The 20,701-nt window shown below is 37.4% G+C and overlaps 1 protein-coding gene and 1 long non-coding RNA gene across 2 annotated transcripts in view; one reads left to right on the top strand and one right to left on the bottom strand.

Annotated features, from left to right (window-relative positions):
* The window catches only part of LOC106875979 (uncharacterized), a 170,174-nt gene that overhangs the window by 39,023 nt on the left and 110,450 nt on the right, over positions 1-20,701 (top strand). The window lies entirely within an intron of this gene.
* On the bottom strand, positions 5,415-11,778 carry LOC149137181 (uncharacterized). Its single transcript, XR_016240706.1, has 2 exons — positions 9,296-11,778; positions 5,415-5,876 (listed from the first exon to the last, which is right to left on the bottom strand). It is a non-coding gene; the product is annotated as an uncharacterized LOC149137181 (long non-coding RNA).

Below are 20,701 nucleotides of genomic sequence, written 5' to 3'. Positions count from 1 at the left end.
TTCTTACTGTCGTTGTGGCTGTTGTCTTTGTTCAGCCTTCAAACTGATCATTACCAGCCAGGCAGCTATATAATCCCTTCCTTATATATACAGTATTGTTAGTGATAGTGGTGCTGGTGGTCTTCGTCGTCGTCGTCATCATGGTGCTGTTAATGATGCTGATTTCACGAAAGTAACAGATAGAATGATTTATCTAGGGGTGTTTCTGGCAGCGATTTATTCCAAGGTGATGCGTTGAACTAAACTTTAGAACTTGAACTACGTGGACACTGTTTCAAAATGGTATGCTTCTTAATCTTAATGAAGGAGACTCAGCTGCTATAGAAATTCCGTCGTGTTATAGTTAGTTAAAAATTGTTGCTGTTGATAATTCCATTTAATTCTGATAAAGCAGATTTTTGATCAATGGTATCCCAGTTACAAAAGGCCCTACTTTTTTCATATATATATGTATCTAAAACCACAGCATTCATTTTGCCAGTGGAGGGATGTAAAACATTAAGTGTGAGTCGTTTTAACTTTGTGAAGCAGTGGTTGTTTTCGTAAAAAGGCTGCTCCAATTTGTTAATGTGTAGCTATCTATGTACAGAGATTTTAAATTTCACTCATTGCTTGACGGACGTTATCACCACCAAGTAAGTTCTCAGTGACGATAGAAGATTATGGTGCGGTTTTCATTCCCAACTCAAAGTCATTGAATATATATTGTGAGTGTACTGATTACACATTTTCCATAACGTTCACACCATCATTATACGTGACTCAGAGTTGATTATGATTAGGTCAACCTAGGAAAAGAAATGGTGTAGGGTGGTTTAAAGCAATCTCAAATGCTTTAGCAAGGTAAATGAAGTAAAATATCTACAAACTCGCGCTTAGATCACAAACAGGGCTTATCTTACATGAAATAATATGCTTATGTTTGTATAAAACTGTAGCGGAGCTGCTTCTGAGCTGGAGTAGGACTTAGGGGAGAAATACGTATACGATTTATAAGCAACTCACTACCACATCTGGCCCACAGGCACGTCGTCTCCATTCACACTACTACTGCTACTACTACTACTACTATTACTACTACTGCAGCTGCTCTAGTTTTCTGTCCTCTGAATTAATTAGTTGTAAAATTGCTTTCCCCAGACCCATTCAACACAGTCATCTCTCCGTCCCTCATGTATGTATGCATGCATATCTCTTTCCCTTTTCAAATTTAGAGTAAGTTTTGTCTGGCCACCTACTTGGTAGCAAGATTGTGAAGGAAAGTATCTTCTTTTAATCATCAACCACTTAAGAAAGTCTTGCAGACTTTAATACTTCCTGATATCGTGATCGCTAAGAATTTGCATTCTTTCCATGTCTTTCCATGTATGTATGTATGTATGTATGTATTATGAAGGTAGGTAGGTAGGTAGGTAGATAGGTAGGTAGGTAGGTAGGTAGGCCTATTATACATATATGTATGTATAATACAAGAAAAGGATAAACAGGCAAACAACAGGTATCGAGTCAGATTATGACATATTGATACAACGTATAAATAGAAACATGCACAAAGGCGTATAAATATCATCGGGACAGTAGATGTCCCATTATGGGAAGTACTTAATAGTTGCGATGTGAACAGGCAGATTTCAGATTCCAGGAGGAGGCAGTAGAGTTGATATCACATAGTTTGGTGGGTAGAAGAAAGTTATCACAGGCTAAACCGTATAACTGAAAGAAAAAGTGTGCAGACTGTCCATTACAGTAGCTTCGAGAATAATTACGTAATTAGTGCGGTTCTTTGCTTGCGGCCTGCATCCAAAGTTTTGAGGCCACCATGTGTGTGTGTAAAAATATACACATACGCGGGTACCATGCATACAAACAGCAGGCCGACCAACTATATGCATATATTTTCTGTCACCCTGACTGTCTACACTCTCCCTTGTCATTTCAGTTGTCTATTTATCACTCTCTTTCTCTCTTCTTTCTCTCTCTCTATCCCTCCCTCTCTCTCACTCTCTCTTACTCCCTCCCTCTCTCTCTCTCTCTCTCTCTCTCTGTTCCTCTTTCGCTCTGTGTATCTCAGTATTTGATCCACACTATATGTAAGCGAAAGAAAGAAACGGAAGATATCTTAGTTCATCGTGTTTGTCCGTTTATAATCCAATGAAGATAACTTCAACCATATGGCATCTCAACAGGGGAATCATCCAAACAGGGAACCAGAGAATCACACCAGCTGCCTACTATACTCCATCCTCCATGCATCTGAAGCTTAGGCAGTGGCAGTATTTCATTGTCGCAAATGTGTGGTACACCCCGCCACCCCGCTGCTGCAATGAGAAGTCCACCGTTTGTTACTTCAAAAGGTTTCAACCACCAGTAATCAATGATGACTGTAACTGGTTAACAAGGGGCGCAGTCACGTGGAAAGTGGCTGAGAACTGCGATTGCTCTAGCTCGTATTATCCTGTCTGTTGTTCTGAAAAGGGAACTGACGGCATTTCATAATTGCATATGTGCGAATGTGTGAAATGTCCCAATTACCACAGCAAGACTATTTTACTCTTAATGGATGTCTGTGCTGCACAGTCTTTCTTGTTGGACACAGTTGCTAGAGTAGCGAAAGGTTTTCTGGGGAGTAAGATTGTTAGCTTCTTTTTTTGAGCGAGAAAGAGTTGTGGGCTCATCAGACTTCGTTTTCACACTGTATACTCAGTGGCAAGACAACTCATCTTGTATGAGAATGCAGGAGATTACCGAAGTGGCTGAAGGGATGTTCAGACCTCACAGCGCTGTCTAACCTGGTATGTGTCAAGGCCATAAAACATCATTCCAGATGTATACTCTGAATCACCGTGGAGGCGCAATGGCCCAGTGGTTAGGGCAGCAGACTCGCGATCATAAGATCGTGGTTTCGATTCCCAGACCGGGCGTTGTGAGTGTTTATTGAGCGAAAACACCTAAAAGCTCCATGAGGCTCCGGCAGCGGATGGTGGCGAACCCTGCTGTACTCTTTCACCACAACTTTCTCTCACTCTTACTTCCTGTTTCTGTTGTGCCTGTAATTCAAAGGGCCAGCCTTGTCACACACTGTGTCACGCTGAATATCCCCGAGGACTACGTTAAGAGTACACGTGTCTGTGGAGTGCTCAGCCACTTGCACGTTAATTTCATGAGCAGGCTGTTCCGTTGATCGGATCAACTGGAACCCTCGACGTCATAAGCGACGGAGTGCCGACAACACTGAATCATCACACTGGCCTGGTACCACAAACTTCGAGGCTGTGGAGATGAAGGTTACTTATTCCTTTCATATTTCATGTCAGTAAACATGCACACGCATATTTAATATGCATTTGTTCACATTATCGGATGACCATTGATTCTCGGATCATTTGCCCTTTAACAAGTTTCAATTTCAACCTAATGGTGTCCCAGATCATCTTCTTCTTCAAGCAAACTTGATGGCGACTCTAGTTTTGTCGCCAACCACTCCAACGTGTAATAGGTTGTACTGGGTTACACGTTACCAGTAGCGAATCGATAGTTTAGAACCTCACTACACGCTTTACAGTAACTTGGTTTAATTGAAATCTATTATATAATTTATGTAATGCTAACTGTCTAACAATACGAATTCCTGTAATGTTACCAAATATATAAGAGCATCTATATTTGAATTCAACTATGCTATTGAAACGCGTGTCGGAACGTTCTAAACTATCAGTTCGTTCATTATTTACATTTGACGGATATTTGTCGTCATCTTGTTTGTTGTTAACACAACGTTTCGGCTGATATACCCTCCAGCCTTCATCAGGTGTCTTGGGTAAATCTCGAACCTGGGTTATCATTCCTGAGGTATTTTTCGATGTTGTTGTTATTGCTATTATTATTATTATTTATTATTATTATTATTATTATTATTACTATTATTATACAGGTCACTGCCTGGAATCAAACTCGGCGTAGTGGTTAAGAGCGCGGGCTACTAACCCCAAGATTTCAGTTCGATTCCAGGCAGTGATCTGAATAATAATAATAATAATAATAATAATAATAATAATAATAATAATAACAACATCGAAAAATACCTTAGAAATGAGAACCCAGGTTCGTAATTCCCCCAAGACACCTGATGAAGGCTGGAGGGTATATCAGCCGAAACGTTGTGTTAACAACAAACAAAATGAGGACACATATCCGTCAAATGTAAATAACGTACATAAATCCTCATCTCTTAAATATAGAATTGTACCAGTTCGTTTTCGTTAACTAAATATTATAATACATATGTACACATTTATGCCTAGATACATACACCTGTTTGTAGCATATCCGGGACCAGTGTTCAACTGTTTAACTCTGTATAGAATGCTGAATTGACTAGTTGAAGTATATGAAATTTTTCTTTGTGCTCTGTTCAGCCTAAGAGACGCGGATGTGGTTCTTAATTAATTTGGCACGATCTATCTGATCTTCTCTGTATTACTCTGCATGTGTGCGTGTGTGTGTGTGCGTGTGTGTGTGTGCGTGTGTGTGTGTGCGTTCGCGCGCGCATGTTTGTCTCCAATCATCGCTTGACAACCGGTGTTGGTGTGTTTACATCTCCGTAATTTAGCAGTTCGGAAAAAATATTCCGATAGAATAAGTACTAGGCTTTAAAAACTAAGTCCTGAGGTCGACTTATTCGACAAAAACCCTTCAAGGCGGTGCACCAGCATAGCCGCAGTCAACTAACTGAAACAAATAAAAGAATAAAATAATATATATATATATATATATATATATATATATATATATATATATATATTGGGTTGAGGAATAATTCATGAGCGTTTTTTTTTTCAAATTTATTTTAAACAAAAAAACTACAACAAATTAATAAATAATATACTCGCCGTTGTTGTTTACGACTTCTTCCCATTGTTCAATAAGTTTTTCGATGCCTCGGCAATAGAAATCTCCCGGTCTTGACTCAAAGAATTCGTCCAACCAAGTCTTCAATTCCACGTCATTATTGATCGTTACACTGCGCAAAGCATTCGAAACCGGTCGAAAGAGATGTATAGATGACGGCACCAAGTCTGGAGAGTATGGAGGACCAGGCAGCACTTACAATTCGAGTACTTGACTCGCGGCTTTGGTCATTCATATTGGTGATGTGAGGACGGGCGTTGTCGTGTTGCAGAAGAACACCATTTCGCCTATTCGGTCTTTTTGTTGAATTGCTTCGTTGAGTCGGTGCAGTTTTTGAACGTAGAGCTTCGCATTGAGCTCAAGCAGTTCGTAATGAACTATGCCTTCCTAGTCCCACCATACACACAACATGGTCTTTCGAGGATGAAGGTCTTTTTTGTTCACTGAGTCGCTTGTTTGTCGGAGCTAAGCCATTCTTTTCACTGTTTCATATTGACGTAAAGGCACCATTTTTCATCGCCAGTGGCAATGCGGTAAAGAAAACGCTTTTTGTGACTATGTTGAGCGATGTCGAGCGAGCAAACTGGCGACGATTGTGGAAGGTTGATTTTTGTTATTTTCGCTCAAAGTGTGTGGCACCCAAGCGCTAGGTTTCTGAACCTTGCCCATTGAGTGACGATGATTCACCACAGTTTTTTTTTTTTTTTATCACAATCCATCTGCTCTGCCAATTCTCTGGTCGTTTGACGTGGATTTTCGTGAAGCAACTCAATTGGTCGACCGCTGTGCGATCCGTCCTTGAAGCGCGAAAGCTAGCGGCGAGCGGTACTTTGAGACATTGCTACCTCTCCATATACAGCACAAATCTCACGAGCAGCTTCGGCGGCCTTAACACCTCGATTAAATGCAAAAAGCAAATGGTGTCGAAAATGCTCAGTTTTGTCCACTTGACATTCCATTTTAGTGATCTGAAAATAAACAAAAATCAATAAAATTAAAAGATCAAAACACCGTATCCTGTAGAGCAAAAAAATTCTCTTTTAAATAACAAAACATTTTGCAATGCGTTTTGTTTCTGCGGTTTTTAAATATGAAAAAAAAAATAATAAATAACGTTCGTGAATTATTCCTCGACCCAATATATATATGTGTGTGTGTGTAAGAAGGGATGACCTCTTTCTAGCATATCGGATGTCCACTTAGTGGTCATCCCTTCTTATACACATGTAATACAATTTTTCTGAATTTTCAGATTTTCATATGCTAGGCCACTTGGTTTTAAATTGAATTAATATTCAATTTATCCCCCTATATATATATATATATATATATATATATGTATATATGAACTGGCAGAATGTATGTATGCATATATGTATTCATGTGTATATGTATATGTATATTGATTTTCACATATCTTTAATAACAGGTTGACTCAGCTCCGTATAATTTAAAGATTTGTAAGCGAGAATCTGCGCCCACATTTCAAGAGATGCAGAGTTGGATTCGGTATTTAACAGAGAGATCATTTTTAAATCTCATTATACAGTTTGATAAAGAACTCAATCTGTAGTAGAATTAAATATCGTTTTATTATATAATTATTTTCCACGTATTTTATCTTTTATTTAAAAAAGAATGTATGCTTGTGTGCGTGGTTGTGGTAAAGATGGCATGGGTACTGCGAGTGCGCGCGCATAGTGAAGGAGTGATGAATAAATTGCGGATGTGACCCCTTTGTGTGTGTGGTGTGGTGTGGTGTGCGTGTGCCAGAATTTGTTCCTAATAGGATTCCTTACTAATTAATCTTTGGCCGGGGATGATAGAGAATAAGAAACGTTATAAGTGAGACTACGTATACTAGATTGATAAGCAAAAACAAACAGCAACTTTTGTCTTGACACATATCATTACTGCTAGAAGGTTATTTCAGTAATGCTGTTGGCTAAATCGGTCATAATGTTTTACTGTTGTATTGGGAAATAGCTGGAACAGTAGGGTGCTCTGTGGTAGACAAATTAGCTCCCTTTATGTTCTATGTTCAAATCTCGCTGGGATTGACTTTTCCTTTTATCTTTCATTGATAAAATAAAAACCATTCATCTAGTGGAGCCTAATAAATCAACTCTGTCATCATTATATGCGTCAAATGTTAAATATTATTTTTCCTTTTTGGTGGAAGTGGAGAGATGGCAGAATCGTTAGCATGCCCGATAAATTGCTTAGCAGTATTTCTCTCTCTAAGTTCAAATTCCACCAAGGTCGACTTTACCTTTCATGCTTTCGGAGTCGATAAGTTAAGTACCAGTTGATCGCTGAAGTCAATGTAATCGACTGACATTTTCCCCAAGAATTTCAGGCAGAGAGAATTATTGTTTTAGAATTAAAAAAAAAAATTCATATGGTTAATTCTAAGATCCGGTTTCGATTCCTTGCCGTAGCCTATATTGATTTCTCTGAATGGCCTTCGGCCTTCTGAAGAGACATGAGCAGCAATAAAACTACACACGACTACAACTGCCTGTCAGTGATTCATACTGGAGTACTAAAGTCTTGTTGAAAATGCAGAACAAACGGTATGTAAAGACATCGTATTATTGTTACTAACAAATGTACCCATCTACGATGGAGGCATAAAATGAAAGAGGGAAGTCATAGCAGCAGTATGTATTGAGAAATGTGTAAATAGACTCGATAGATTACTGGGTGACGTCGAAGAGAAATTACATTATTGTTGGTGATACAGCATTCTATTGCAGCTATATGACATGTGTTTGCGACAAAATGGCATGTGATGACGATTCACACCCGAACATAAATAGGCTCCCAGGTTCTGTATCATGAATGGTTATGTGGACCACTCCTAACGAAAGTCAATGCTTCCTTCGACCACTACATAAAAAGTATTGAGAAAAAATGTTATTTAGATATACTTTTATTTTAGTTGTTTATACTATTTTACGCTTGTTTATACTCTTATGCATTCAAAGTTCACAAATTTCCTTATTTAAATTATGAATCATATTCCTTTCGATAATGTCAATATGATTACAAAGCTTCTTTGTTGACAATATTTTCAGTTTGGTCGACACTAATTTTCAAATTACTGAAGTCCGTTGCTCTACTCGTAGTGACGTATAAGTAGCCGTATGTAAACATCGGAATGGGTAAAAATATACCTACACGATCGAAAGTCTGGCCCTGTGCCTTGTTTGCTGTGAATGTGCGAGCAGAATCTTTAGGGTTGCAAAAAATCAAACTGAGACTCACCTCTCACTGTCTATGCATAAAAGTTGAAAACAATGGGAAATAGCTTTTGCAGAGTAATTCTATAATGAAATCCGTTGGAAGGATAATCCGAGGACAAAGAAATAAAAACCCACAATATGGTAAAAGCCATAGCCACTCATAATAAAAAGGAATACTGGTGGAATGTACCAGTGAAGACATCAATAAAACGTAAGCACAACAAACCTGGGATAGAGAAGAGAAACTGTGCACAGCTGTGGAAAGTAGCTGCCCAGCAGATGTTAACATAAAGCTGAAGATCAGTGAAAACAGAGAACGCCTATGCTGAACTATTGAGAAATCTGCAGGTTACTCTATCCGGATTATAAGTTCAGGTTTATACCTGTAATTATTGGGGCCCTGGGATATGTAACACACTGCCTAAATACCAATCTTGAGAAATTAGGCTTCTCAAAACCAAAAAGGAGAAAGCTAATTCAAAGACTACAGAGCCAATACGTCACTGGAACTGTAAAAATCTGTAAAACTTTCCAGTTTATCATTTAAATATATATGAACATGTCTAGATATGTAACTATAGGCATGAGAATATATACATAAAACGTACAAATCTGCACATACATACATACATACATACTCTGTTGTTGATGTTGAAATTCTCAGTTGGTAAGAAATCTTGAAATAAACTGAATAATGATATACATACATACGTGTGTGTGTGTGTGTGTGTGTGTGTGTGAAAGCATATATAAACACCTTACATGCATGTATGTATATACTCACACACGCGTATCGACAAATATTTACAACCACAATACCAACAACATCCTGACTAATATTACTGAAAGCAGCACCAGCGGTTCCAGCATCAACAACAGAACCATTACAGACAAAAAACAGAATAACCAACTTCAGCATAAATTTCTTAAGCACTATTACCAGCCTATTCTCTCAGCTTTTATTTACTGTGTATGATTTAAAAAAACCACAAAGATTAATTTTCTCTTACCCAGACAGGAACTATACAATTCCATTGGAATATTGATTGCTTGAATGAAAATTTAAAGTGAAGTGTACTTTACATGCTTGAAAAGCACAACGCAATGAACCCACAATCAGCGCAACGAGAATTAAGTACCTTATTCAATCAGTCATTATGTTCATATTACACTTCAGCACTGTAATCATAGAATGGGTGGAGAATTGGGAAGAAATAATCGAGTGTTGGACAAAATGTCTTGTAATAAGTATTCAATTCTGTTCCCATATTTTTTCTGTGTCTTAATCCAGTCAGCGTTGACTTTGCATTTCATCACTTCGAATCTCAATAAAATAAAGTAAGGCTATTCATGAGATGAGATTGATTTAATTCCCGACATTCGAACTCCACTCACTTGCAAATGGAGCTTTGAACCTGTAGAAAGGATCAATATAAGCAGTTAGTATCTTGAGCGTTGTTATTGCTGCGGTGGTTGTGGTAGTCGTCGTCTTCGTCGTCGTCCAGTTTAGCTCTAATCAAGTAAATCTAAGTCCCAGGCGTGTCCATCTTTTATGTTTTTGTGTGTTGTTTCTGTTTTGTTGGGGGTTTTTATTTTTTGTTTTGGGTTTTTTTTCTTCCAGATATAAAATATATAGGACTATCAATTGTGATTTGAGGAAGGTTTCATCGTCGATCGAGTGACTACGTAAAATCTCTTCTTCTTGACTCATTGTAAATATTAGTTTCAAATTTTGGTACAAGGCCAGTAATTTCAGGGGAGAAGTCCAGTCGATTACATTGGCCCCCAGTGCTCAACTGGTACTTATTTTATTGACCTCGAAAGAATGGAAGGCAAAGTCGACCTCGGCCAAATTTCAACTCAGAACGTAAAGACGGACGATATGCCGCAAAGCATTTTGCCTAGCCTGTTAACGATTATGTCAGCTCACCATCTTGTCTCATTGTAAATATTTTAATCATAAAAGTAGAGAGACCTATAGAACAATTGGTAAACTATCAGATTACGGAGATGGTGATATGGTTTCAATACCTGTTCGATGTCATTTCACGCTATTTGTGTTTCAGATAAAGACTTGCTATTTCCCTCCCCTAAAGTATCTCCGGAGTTTTGTGCCTTGTCACAAATGTGCAAAATTGCAAATATAGAAACAGTAAAAATAGTACGTTGGACCATATGTAACCTTTACTCTTCATATTTCATCCTCTTAGAGCCCCTAGAATTGGCTGTGATCTGTTGTTTCGTTACATCTGTTATCCTACGATATTTGTTGTTTCTGCCGGTGAACGTTTCCATCGTTTCACATCTATTTTAAATGTCATCTTTATTTCTCTACATTTCTATGATGTCCCTTTACCCCTATATTATGATAATGGCTACCTTCTACATCTATTATAACAATGCTAGTTTGTTTTCCAACAGATATAATAATGATTGTATAGTTTCTCCGCCGTTGTTACAAGGGAAAACCTTCTACATTTGTGCGGTACATTAGTATATTTACATTTGTTATTACACATCCAGCCATCATTTACATAGTTGTTGATTTAACTCCAGGTCAAATCTAATCGAGCAAATCTGTGACCAAAAGCATTCCAACCATGACAGTTTTTCAAGCAAAGTGTATCAAACGACTATTTTATTTAATGTCTCTGTTCTTTTTCTTTAAGGTGATAGGGTGTATTATAAAAGAGAAATCTGGCTGCTATTTCTAAAAGGTTAAGTGACTACATAGAAGCCTTCTCGTTGACTAATTTACATCTGTTATCACAAAGTTTGTTTCTTATTACCTTATATTTCTTGTTTCAATATCTTCATTACAACAACAATGACGAGATTTTGTTCTTTTCTCTCCCACTATTGTTATAAGGGTGTCTGTCTGTCTCCAATGTGTTGCCCTAGTGATATATCTATTTCTCTGTATGAACTAACTTCATCGTTTCCACTCTATCCAGCTATTTACAGAGACTTTCAACTATCAACTCCTTTATTAGTTCTCCTACAAGTGTTTACCCTGCAAGTGTTTCTCAGACATTTATCCTTGTAATAACCCTAAAAAGTCAGCCCCTATCATTAAAGGGCATATTAACCAAGATAACTCAGATAGATTTTGGACTTTATGTGAGCCATGTTTTAGGACATCGTAACCCACTCAAGTAGGGAGTTGTTATTTGCCGAGATGTGTCCGGGTGTTTGTGGTTTGTCTGGTATTTCTTGAAGGAGCATGTCAAGGTACCGTTTGAAGTAAATAGGGTCTTTTTCGTCTTTGATTTCCCTCGGAATAATGTTGAATAACGTAAGACCCGTTAAAGTAGAAAAGTTGTGTCGCAGTGTTAAGTGATGTAAGCTCAGTTTTTGTAGAACGCATATGGCTTTCGGACCAAGCCTTAGGTGACTTGTGAACTTGATTCTGACATCGTTTGTACAATGTTGATGGAATATTTGCCACGTTGCACAAATAATGGTAAATTTGGAGATAATAAAGTTGAGCATTTTGAACTGATCCTACAAGGCAAGGCCTATCATGCCATTTATTTTTGTGGTCACTCTCTGGGCTATTTCAATTCTTACAATGTTTGTGCGCGTGCGTAGCTTATAGTGGATAGCGATATTCAAGGTAAGACCTGACAAACATAGAGAAGAAAAGAATGAGGGTATCAAGATCTCTGGACTGGAACAATATTTATATTTAAACTACATGTCCAGGTGTGGAGGTGCAATGACCCAGTGGTTAGGGCAGCGGACTCGCGGTCATAGGATCGCGGTTTCGATTACCCGACCGGGCGTTGTGAGTGTTTATTGGGCGAAAACACCTAAAGCTCCACGAGGCTCTCGCAGGGGATGGTGGCGAACCCTGCTGTACTCATTCACCACAACTTTCTCTCACTCTTACTTCCTGTTTTTGTTGTGCCTGTAATTCAAAGGGTCAGCCTTGTCACACTGTGTCACGCTGAATATCCCCGAGAACTACGTTAAGGGTACACGTGTCTGTGGGGTGCTCAGCCACTAGCACGTTAATTTCATGAGCAGGCTGTTCTGTTGATCGGATCAACTGGAACCCTCGACGTCGTAAGCGACGGAGTGCCAACAACATATGTCCAGGTAGAACTCAATTTAAGAACCATTATTTCTAATCGGGTTTCAATTTTCATCATTTTTCTTGTGTTTAAAAATTAAATAGATAAGGTGTCGGTTGAAATCTCCCGTCACTGAATTTATAAAATTCCGAGCGAAATACTTAGTACTTTCTCTGCTTCATAACAACAAAGCAGCGAGAGAACTAAATAATGAAGTACTAAATGAGGTTATTGTTATCATTGTTTAGCTCCAAATCAACTCTGATGGAGCAGACCCATGTTCAAAGGCATTCCAGCCATGAGCACCTCTTCTTTACCTTTTTTCATTAGGTGTATTTAGGACCACATTATCAAATGCGTCCGCCCCTTTTTTTAATATGGTAGAGTGTGATATGTGGGAGAGTTGACTGCTATTTCTAGCAGGACGTGATGGTGACGGTTTTTCATGGTGTTTTATAATGATGAGATTGCCTTTGACTGAGAATGCGTTTTATTCTCCACCGAGACGTCAGGTGTTCTCGAACCACGTACTACTGATTTCCTCTACAAAACTGGGATAACGGTGGCCCATCTGAGAAATGAGCTCCGCGAGGTGGAGCGGCTGCTGCAACGAGTTTCTCTGGACCATTTTCTGCGGCTATGCCACCGCAGTCATTACTGCGAGGCGCAGTTATTGCTGAACACACAAATTGTTCTGGGGTACGTGGTCCATCGCCCCCTCCCGCTCCATCTTCTGCTGCTTTACCACCACCCCTCTTTTTCTTTCTTTTTTATCTTTCTATTTTTGTTTCTTTCTATTTAAATGTTATAATTTAAAATATTATCTGTTGTATTGTTGACTGTAAAAATAAACATCTTCATTCTCCAGAACAGAACAGAACCTGCTCATTTACATTTTACATTTTCTTTTGAATGTGTTCTTTTTTAGGAAAGTGGAAATGGGAGGGAACAATGTTCTGACCTTTTCTAAGGACATTAATAACATAATTTAGGTGAGATGGTTTCAATCTGGAATTGAAAACGACTGCTCGATTTCTCTATTTCTTTTCTTCTCTAACATTCACTTTCTCCCATCTTTCCTCTCTCTCTCTCTCCCCTCTCTCTCTCTCTCCCTCTATTTTCTCATTCTATCAGTCTTTCCATTTTACTGTTTGTCACTCTTTTCATCTTCCATTTTCCACGACTTTAACTTTCTGTCAACCTAACTTATTTTTCCTCTCACCTTCCCACCCTATCACTTTCTAAACACAACAATCACTCACTTTGTTTCTATTGTTTATCTTATCTATCTGTTTGCTTTTCTCCTTTTCTGCATTCTCTTTCCGTTCTTCTCCATCTCGTTCCATTTTAATTTCCCTTTCCCTGTTCTCTTCCCGCCTATCTCTCCCATTTCTTCCTACGTTTCCTTTCTCTCAACTTCCACCACACTCAAAGCGTGACTTGTCATTTAGACGCCCTGTGGTTATACTAATTGATAGCGCCATTATATTAATTGATAGTCTATTATCACAAACCACTGCAGTCAGTTGTATCTAATGACTTGCCCAAATATTTTGCTTTCATCATTGACCGTCATCAAACTACTCCCTAGAGAAAATCATTTCTTACAACTCAAATACACACAACACGCCATGTTCTTATAAACTGAAGGGAACCTTTCCATAGTCGCTTAACTTGATAAAAATTGGAGCCAAATCTCTCCTAAGCCATTCCCTGTTGACGCATAAAAGGAGACACTGGATAATGTTGTCCGAGATACGCAATTCTGCAACAAAATATTGTATAAACTTTGGTTGGACTACCCCTATAACCTTTGATACACATAGCTCTGTTTACTATATAAGGAATGATCCTGTATTAAACAACCACCACTCTATGTTCAGCTATTCAGAAGAATCCTCAATTAAAATAAGATAATCACAACTAACTGGAGGTATCCGCAACTAACTGGAGGTATCCACAACTAGCTGGAGGTATCCACAACTGGCTGGAGGTATCCTCAAGTAGCTGGAGGTATCTTGGATCTTTTTTAAAACGGGGGCCACATTTTTCATTAATGTTTTACATAGTGTTTTTGGTACCGAAAGACTTTCAAACTTCGTATACTTATCTATTTTGTGTTATAGAACAGAAAAATATTTTTGTATTCGAATTTATTTCATGTAAAAGATTGTCTTATTTCGATAATTTCAACCAATCACTGACGTCCATTCAGCCGATATACATTAAGTGCCGACTACATAAACAAACGATTCTTCGTTTTATTTGCTTTTTTCATTTTAAATTTGCTTTAACCCTAACCGTAACCCTAGGGTTAGGGTTAGAGTTAGGGTTAAGGTTAATTGTTTCAGAATCGTTTGTTTATGTAGTCGGCACTTAATGTATATCGGCTGAATGGACGTCAGTGATTGGTTGAAATTACAGAAATACGACAACTTTAACATGGAATAATTTATGGATTTCTTTTTTTTTTAAGAAGACTAAGAGAAAAAGATGTTTTATATGACACATTCTACCAGTGTTCCAAGTTTCAAAGTGTTTCGTTAATGAAAAATGTGGCCCCCGTTTTAAAAAAGATCCGGTATCTTCTATTAGGTAAATTATCCTCAACTAAATAGAGATATATCCTCAACTAACTGAAAGTATCCACAACTAGCTAGGGAGCATTCTCAACTAGCTTCCACATGACAGAGACTTTACATCTGATGAAAGTAACTCGTCTTCAGAAAAATAATTTTATGAATATTTATAAGTATTCGTTATTTTACTGTAGTTTTTAAAGGATCAATTCCAATAACCGTTCCAGACTCACCCTTATGCAAGATAAATTACTATTTTGCCTTCAATATTTCCCCCCTTTTACTCCCTCCGTATATCCAGTATTCTACTTTCTCTTATCCTTGATATCAGAGAAATAATTGAAGCTACAGTTTTTTTTTTTTCTGAATATCATTTTAATATTTTTAAAAGCGGTAGTGGATTGGTAGTATTGGGGTATTTAGTTACGTTCCTTTATGTTTTGAATTCGAATTCTGCCAGAGCTTACGCCTTTGTTTTTCACCATTCGCAACATTGGATCGTAGATAAATGAAAGTATAAGTCATGTGCCAGAATTTGTTCAGATACTATATAACTGAGTAACATCACTTCAAATATAAGTGCTTGTATCAAAATTAAAAATTGCTATATATCAGGGTCAGATCTAAGACAAAATTAGTTTCGATATCTTTACTACACCTGTCTTAATGTCTACTAGATTTCCAAAATCATGTTTCTTTTAATTGATTATTAGCTAAAGTTTCCTGAACCATTCAAAACACGACTTTGGAGTCACATGTGTAGTATTGTTAGTACAGTAGCAACAGTTAATTCACAACTAAGCCTTCCATTAATTACCATTTCGAAGGGTAAAATGAGACGCTTTCTTTTATTACTAAATATGAAGAAAACATTGAGACCGACTTAGAGAAACTTATGTACAAGTAGTGCTTAATCAACTTTATTTCATTTGAGGGAAGATCTCACTTACGAGCGTAAATTAATTCAGCCTTCAGATTCAGTTGCAACATGATTCTTGGATATGTTGTATTTCCTTGAATATAATGTGTATTAAAAGAAAACATTTAATAAAGATTCCAATACTTCGATATTTTCATATCGTTTCTTACTAATTTAGACAGAGAAAGTTGTTGGCACTCCGTAGCTTACGACGTCGAGGGTTCCAGTTGATCCGATCAACGGAACAGCCTGTTCGTGAAATTAACGTGCAAGTGGCTGAGCACTCCACAGACACGTGTATCCTTAACTTAGTTCTCGGGAATATTCAGCATGACACAGTGTGACAAGGTTGACCCTTTGAATTACAGGCACAACAGAAACAGGAAGTAAGTATGAGAGAAAGTTGTGGTGAAAGAGTATAGCAGGGTTCGCCACCATACCCTGCCGGAGCCTCGTGGAGCCTTAGGTGTTTTTGCTTAATAAACACTCACAACGCCCGGTCTGGGAATCGAAACCGCGATCCTATGACCGCGAGTCCGCTGCCCTAACCACTGGGCCATTGCGCCTCCACCGACAAAGTAAAGCAACGCGATAACATTTCTAATTACCTTCCAGATATGTGAGGTTGGCATGAGTGAAGTTCAGCCTAAACTTTTATAAAGTGATGTTTGCAGAAGACAAGACAAACATTTTAAGTGGTAACCCACTTTGAACTCTTGTCTCCCTACAGTCAAGAGTTATAGATGGGTTCAGTCCCGAAATAGAGTTATCATTTTCTCTTCACTAATTATCTCGCCCTAAACTTTATCCATTTAATTTATAAACCGAAAGGCAAATCGCAAAAACCTTTTTGTATTAAAATTTTTAGTAGTCCTGTCCATATTCAAGTTCTTGTCTTCGGACGTATTCCGAAATCGGCACCACTTCTCATTTTAGAGCATTTGGATGAATCACTGATGGGCATGTCATTTGGGTGTAAGTAATCATATTGGGGTTGATTAAACAAATGCCAGAAATATAACAGGTAGCCATTCCATCGACTATAAATTTTCCTGTACATTTGTATATTTCCTTTAGCGTCAAAAACCAATATTGGTGAATGCTATTCAATAGAGGTAAACGAATACAGAGTAAACCAAACTGCGGTTCGTTTTCGACTCTCAGTCATAGACTCTTCACTCTACATACAACATTAATGTCCCTCGGAAAAGTATTAACATCACAACTTACTATTTCCACCGACCTGTTACCATCAGACCATATAACTAAGTAGAAAATTAATACCACATAATATTTAAAAGCTAATTTTTAAAAATAAGTATGCACACTAACTTATTTTTACTTTACTCTTTTACTTATGTACTTAAGGTATTTGTATTAGCTTTTGTCAGATCTATCATAAGAATCAAATCCTCTCTCCGTCACTGCACCCAGTGACCTGTGGTTGTGCACAAGAGCAGTTAAATCCGTTCAGCTCTATATTATTTCCAACATATTAACAAAAAAATGGAAGACATATGGTTGTAAGAATTTTCACTGCTTAAACTCTATTTTCTTTACATTACTGTTATGAAAACACTATAATGAACCTTACTTCTTTCGACGGTGAACCATCTATACCATACTAAATTACATATATACAGGTCAATGGCTTTATCTTTTGGCTCAAGTTTGTTGACTGAGACTCAGTTAGAAACCTTCTGCCTTTTCATAAGAACTCTGATAATCACAACCACTCGATCGTTTACAACTAACTCCCAATGGAACCTTTATAATATCCACTTTTCCTAAATAAATAATATTTATTCAAAGTAAGAAATAAAAAAAAAACAATCAATATTTGTGAATAAATTGATTTCATAAAAATAGCAATAGACTTAGTTAAATTATTGATGTTTCGTGACATAATATAGAAAATTAGACAAACATATTCGATTCTCCAATTTTATTTCGGTAATTAAATATGGTTTTTCACTGTATGCGTTTGTGTTAAAGAAAGAAATCGGGAGAGCGCGGGAAGAAGGAGGGAGGGACAGAAAGGCAATAAAATACACAGTTTACCATGCCAAAAACTTAGAATTATATTTACGTACAAATGACATACTTAAACACTCTATAAATCTATCTGACAGTATTAAACTCTCTCGTTATCTCTATCAATATATCGTACGTTTACAGCAATTTGATAATTTATGGAGTATTTTCGAGAAACTTCAATTACAAACCAAGTGTTTGTATGCTTTTATTTTATTTCCTATGCGATGTATTTTCACAAATATTATAGAATATCTTGCTACAATATTTATGTATGTCGGACATACGTCTTTCTGCCTGTAAACATAAATTAATTAAGTATATAAATAATAAAGTGTATGTAAATGAATACAGAGAGAAAGAGAGAGAAAGAACAGAGGGAACTTATAAGTCAGTTTGTGAACTTCGTTAATTAAAGGTTTCGAACGGGCCAATCAGAGGTTCACTTCATAGCTAAAGGCGAGAATGTCAAAGCAGTGTTTAAAACTCGCAATGCTGAACGAACATCTCGAGGAAATTCGTATTTTTTCTTGTCTCTTTTTTTTTTTGTTTCTTTTTTGTTTTGTTTTTTTGCCGATGTGACTCGTGGCTTACTGACTAGTGCACTCATAATCATAAGATTGTATTTTCGATTCCTGGACCGGGCGATATGTTGTATTCTTGAGCAAAACACTTCATTTCACGTTACTCAAGTCTACTCAAAAATGTGTAATCCTGCATCGAACCAACGTCCTGTCCAGGTTAGTGGGTGTATATATATATATACCTTACAGAATCCGGGAGGCTTTATCGGCCTATGGCTCAGAGAGGAACTATGATCCTTTGTTTGAAGATCATATACACTTATGCAAACTTCACACATGTAAATAATGTATACATACGTACATACATACATACATACATACATACATATATATATATATATATATATGTGTGTGTGTGTGTGTGTGTGTGTGTGTGTGTGTGTGTGTGTGTGTGTGTGTGTGTGTGTGTGTTTAAATATATATATATATATGTTTACTCTTTTACTTGTTTCAGTCATTTGACTGCGGCCATGCTGGAGCACCACCTTTAGTCGAGCAAATCGACCCCGGGACTTATTCTTTGTAAGCCTAGTACTTCTTCTATCGATCTCTTTTTGCCGAACTGCTAAGTGACGGGGGACATAAACACACCAGCATCGGTTGTCAAGCAATGCTAGGGGGATAAACACAGGCACACAAACATATACACACACACACACACACACACACACACACACACATACATATATACGACGGGCTTCTTTCAGTTTCCGTCTACCAAATCCACTCACAAGCTTTGGTCGGCCCGAGACTATAGTAGAAGACACTTGCCCAAGGTGCCACGCAGTGAGACTGAACCTGGAACCATGTGGTTGGGAAGCAAGCTACTTACCACACAGCCACTCCTGCGCCTATATTCATATATATATATATATATATATATATATATATATATATATATATATATATATATATATATATATATATATATATATATATATATATATATATATATATATATATATATATATATATATATATATATATATATATATATATATATATATATATATATATATATATATATATATATATATATATATATATATATATATATAATAATTTTATTCTTTTCAGCCATGAGTTTCCGTCTACCAAGTCCACTTACAAGCTTTGATCGGCCCGAGGCTATAGTAGAAGACAGTGTGGTCTTTCTGATTCCTAAGTCTGCGGTGTTTTATATCACCACTCCTGTGTGTGCCTTTGTCCCAGCTTTTGGCCCGTTTGGTGAATAAGGGAGTTTGATTCTACTACCCTCGTCTGCACCTCATGACAGGTTGTTGGTTCATCCGGTATTGTGGAGAAGAGGAAAGTCTAGTTACTTTTTGAAAACATCTAATTCTACCTTATGCAGATTTCTTAATTTTTATGGCAGGGTTGTATGAAGAGTTGTGGGCCTTTGAACTCTAGACTATTGTAGTACCTGGTCCTGAATTTAGATGATTCGACGATTTCCCCTCAAAGCTGCGCGCACATCTGCGATGTTTTTCTCAGTTCTACTGGTTGCAGGTCTCCCAGAACGTTCACCACTGTCGACATTTTTCAGCCATCTTAGAAACGTCTGAACCACTCGTACAATGGTGTGCGGCTCATACACTCCTCTCCATACACTTTCTGCAACCTTGCATAAGCCTCTGAACAGGTATCGCCATGACAACTTTCTCTGTCATGCGACAATCACACGATACACACGTTACTTCCAAGCACTGGTGTAAACAGCAGAAGTGATCTAAAACGTTAGAACTTAGTGCACCTGCACAACAGAGTTGAAGGTCAAACTGTGCCAAGCGGCTTCACTCTGCATGCTTTAGCTTCATTGCTATGGCAACAGTCCGGATACTTATTGATCAGACCTCGTATATATATACATACATACATGCATGCATACATACATACATACATACATACATACATACATACATACATGCATGCATACATACATACATACATACATACATGCATGCATACATACATACATACATACATACATACATACATACATACATACATACATACATATCTATACACACACGCAGAGGGAGAGAACAATTTGTTTCTTTAAGATTTTCAGAACTTTTCATGTATATATATATATATATATATATATATATATATATATATATATATATATATAACTGGCACTCCCTTGGTTACGACATCAAGTGCTCCAGTTGATCCGATCAATAGAACAACCTGCTTCTTGAAATTAACGTGTAAGTAGCTGAACACACCACAGATATGCATAACCTTAACATAATTCTCGGGGCGATTCCGCATAGCACAGGATGTGGTATGGCTAACCCTTATCACATTCGATTTTTACCAGCTGAGTGAACTGTAGCAACGTGAAATA

Source organism: Octopus bimaculoides, chromosome 2 (assembly GCF_046866305.1).
Source record: "Octopus bimaculoides isolate indiv1 chromosome 2, ASM4686630v1, whole genome shotgun sequence".
In the NCBI taxonomy this organism is placed as follows: Eukaryota; Metazoa; Mollusca; class Cephalopoda; order Octopoda; family Octopodidae; genus Octopus; species Octopus bimaculoides.
Note: the sequence above shows the minus strand (reverse complement) of the source record. Positions and strands in the feature narration are given on the sequence as shown.